General features: G+C 43.7%; 1 long non-coding RNA gene across 1 annotated transcript; it reads right to left on the reverse strand.

Annotated features, from left to right (window-relative positions):
• Positions 1–264: 264 nt before the first annotated feature.
• LOC146354872 (uncharacterized) lies at positions 265–3,403 on the reverse strand. Its single transcript, XR_014787433.1, has 3 exons — positions 3,310–3,403; positions 2,601–2,665; positions 265–476 (listed from the first exon to the last, which is right to left on the reverse strand). It is a non-coding gene; the product is annotated as an uncharacterized LOC146354872 (long non-coding RNA).
• Positions 3,404–3,752: the final 349 nt, after the last annotated feature.

The raw sequence follows: 3,752 nt of genomic DNA on the forward strand, positions 1-3,752 counted from the left end.
GTTCCAAGGACACGTGTTTAGGCAGTTATTTAAGGAGTAATATCTTTCTTCCAATGAAGTCAACAAGGGCTTAGTGTGCCCTAGGTTTTGCCTTGGTACATATAAGCTCACAAGCTGTTTCACTGCAGTTAATGGGAATGCTTTTAGGTACATAGTTATGTGCCTTAGTGGCCACAGGCCCAGTTCCAAGGACACGTGTTTAGGCAGTTATTTAAGGAGTAATATCTTTCTTCCAATGAAGTCAACAAGGGCTTAGTGTGCCCTAGGTTTTACCCAAAGTTATTTACTTATGTGATTCAAATTATAACAGCAGTAGTTGAGAGTACAGTACAGATAGTAGGTCATTAGAGAGCTTTTCTAGTGGATAGCTGTTATGACTGGTGTCTTCTTTCCCCACGTAAAGATCTTCTTCTTCTTCTTCTTCTTCTTCTTCTGTCAAACCATTTAAGGTTGACTTCTGAATTATTTTTGGTCACCTTAAAAACAACAACAGCATTTCTCAATTCTCATGAAAGAACAGAACCATAGTAACGAGCTTTTTGCTTTTAAGTGCTGCTGGAAACATCATTAATGGATCAGTTATTCTGATCTATTTCCTTACATCTGGGCAGGGTTGCATTTATAACATGAATAGCGTCAAGGCATCATAAGGCTGTCTAAAAGACAAACCCTATCACCTAAATGCCCTTGACCCCTATTCCAGTTGCACGACTGTACAGAAACTGCAGTTAATTCAAAATTCAGTTCCTCTGCTGCTCATTGGGACCAGGTACTGGGATCACATCTTGGCAGTGCTTAAACAGTTGTATTGGTTCCTGGTCCAATTATGGTTAGAATGGAAAGTGCTGGTGATTACTGTTAAAGCTGTATAAGGCTTGAAACCAAAGTAACTCAAGGATCATTTGCCTCCATATCAGCTTGTCAGTAAGTCCTCTGGGTGCTTCCTAACTTCTGAAGTGAGGAAGTGAACCAGACTTTGTATTCATAGCCATGTAATTTAACCCCTGTAGCAGGGGTGTTGAATATTTTTGGTTTGGGCCCAAACTCCAATTTGGGAAAGTTTTCAGGAGCTGCATTCTAGCAGTGGGTAGAGCTAAGCACATGGGGTAGGGGCAAAGACACAAAGTGGGCAGGGTCAGATATTACCAATTCATACATTTTCCCACCAAGCATACACAAACACAGCTCAATTCTAAGCCAATCTACTCAAAAGTAAATCCCAGTGCAACAGCTCTCATGCCTGCAAAACTTACAACTTCAGGGGCAGATGTAACCAGAGGACTGGCAGTTCAGTGCCCTGCCCTTCCCCCTGCTGAACCCCTCCCTGAAATAACAACAACAACAACAACCCTCTGCTGCAGTATGCACTGGTTTCTTCCATCTTGGAGGCAGTGGCTGCTGCTATGCTGTGGTTCTGGGCCTGCCCTGAAGCTGCCAGCCAGGAAAGAAATCCTGGTCCAGTAGCATCAGTTTGTAAATTCATGTATAGAAAGAAAGGGAGATGTTTCCTTCAAGGAGGGCTCGCTCCTCCAACTTGGGTTGTTGTTTTAAAAAAAACAGTACAGGCACAGCCTGTGTAAGCCAGGCAGCCAATTTGATCCAACCTTGATCTTTTCCAAAGGGATGGGTTGGGAGAGTGCTGGTGAGGGCACACAGTGCTGCTACAGCTCAGTTCTGACCTCCTCCCATCACTGCATCTCAGTCTGCTCTCTCAGCCGAAGGGCAAGGAGTCAGTAGCAGAAGCAGGCTGGACGGACGGATCATGGATATGAGAGAAAAAGCCTCTCTCTGGCCTATCCTTTATTTAAGCAGCAGAGCTGCTGAGATTCGAGGAGTCCTGCTTAGGCATTTTTTATTTTTTTTTTAAGAGTGAGGGGTGAGTATGTGTGCACCATAATCTGCTTTCTGGATTAGGGTGGGCTTTGTCCATTTGTTTTGTAAAAATCTGTTGTGATTGCTTGAGCAATCATTTCCCTGATGGTACAGGGATCTGTGACTGGCTGAAATTATTTATGCTGTGCTTTGTGGTGATGATGGGTCATTTGTGAGTAGTCCTTAATTCCAAAATTATTTTTTTAAAATGCCCTGTGGTGGTGACAAGACATCATTTTCCTTATCTATTTTCCCCAGTTACTTCATTTTAATTCCCTGTCTGTGGTATCTCTGCTGGCTTAGGCTAGGCCACAGGTGTGTGTGTTTATAACTTTTTCTCTCCTCTAGGTTGTGACTGGAGAAATAGGATGGGGGCAATGCATTTAAGTCAGTGACCCATACCACATTGAGTAAAAATGCATTTGAGCTGTGTGTTGGTGGGTGGGATTTGCAAATCGATGAATTCTTACTTGTTTTTAAATATAAAATGTATATTAAGGATATTTATGTATATCCTTAATATAAATACTTCTCAATTTACACTGCTGCAGTAATTTAAGATGGTGATAATGATAATGGTTGTTGTTGTTGTTGTTAATGTTATTAATATTGTCATAGAATACACATTGGCATTGATTATGTGCTTGCACATGCCAAATGCTCCATGTGTTTTTAAATAAAGGCTTGTTTGTTAACTTGCTTGCTTAGGCCAAAGATACTCCATGTACCTTGTTTTTAAGTCTTGCTTTCTGGTTTGCTTGGTAGCCAGTTTCTTCATCTATAGCTTCTCTCTCTGGTAAAATTAAAAACATTGGGGCTTGCTGAGCCACTTTTTTTTTTTTAAGGCTTGCTTTTTGTAGGCTCACAGTACTGGCATGCTGTGATGATCTGAACCAAACTCTCTCTCTCTCTCTCTCTCTCTCTCTCAATCATTGACTCTCATATGTGTCTGCTGCCTCCCCTTTAAATCGGGGAGGAAAGGGTTGTATAGCAAAATAGTACAGCTTGATTCTTTGCAGGGTATTTAAAGGCTAATTGCCTTTCAATACTGTCTTCTCTTAACAGCAAAAGAAACTTGCTGACTGGATGGGTAAACTGTGGTAGCTGTATTTGGCCTGCAGGGTGGAAGTTCCCCATCCCTGCCCTATGGTTACTTTTAATAAGGAAAAACAACTAGGGGCGTGGGCGGCTTTCAGCAGAAAAATGGGAGGGGTAAGAGGTGGTGTTTAAACCTTGTTGTCAAAGGAGGTAGCAATCTTTTTCCCAAGAATGCCCCAGATGATAATGGGCCTGTTCACACATGCAGGGGGAGAGGGTGGTTAGGGTAACTACAGAGGGATTTTTTTTCAGCAAAACAATGACAAGCATGCCTGTCACACAAGTGGGAATCATGCAGCGCCGTGTTGTTCCACTAATCCCCCCGCCTTCCGTCGTTACCTGCTGATCTTCCCGGTGTGGTTACTGAACGCCCCATTGTCCTCCGCAGTGCGAATGGGCTTCCAGCGGCTGCTCCAGCAGCCAAAATGGCTGCGCAACCATAGATGAAGTCCACAGCACATTGCCTGCAGTGGCAGACGCTCTAGCCGGCGTACTCTGTGGCCCCTTAACCGCCGGGGAACCCGCCAGATTATATGGTAAGCCACCCCAGGGCCCCTTAACCCTTTTGCAGGGGGATTGTTAGCAGGGGATGGGTTACCAACCATGGGGAAAGTGGTTTTCTCCCCTCACATGACACACTAAGCAAAAAAAAAAAAGCCTAACCATCATAGGTTAGTGTTACGTGTGAACAGGGCAATATGTCATGATGTAGCATCTGTGTCCCAGGAATGTAGCAGCCAAGCCACCACTTGAAGTGGCATCAAGACGCCCACTACCACCAC

Source organism: Heloderma suspectum, chromosome 2, assembly GCF_057233095.1.
Source record: "Heloderma suspectum isolate Gila_16-S chromosome 2, 16-S_ref, whole genome shotgun sequence".
Taxonomy (NCBI): domain Eukaryota; kingdom Metazoa; phylum Chordata; class Lepidosauria; order Squamata; family Helodermatidae; genus Heloderma; species Heloderma suspectum.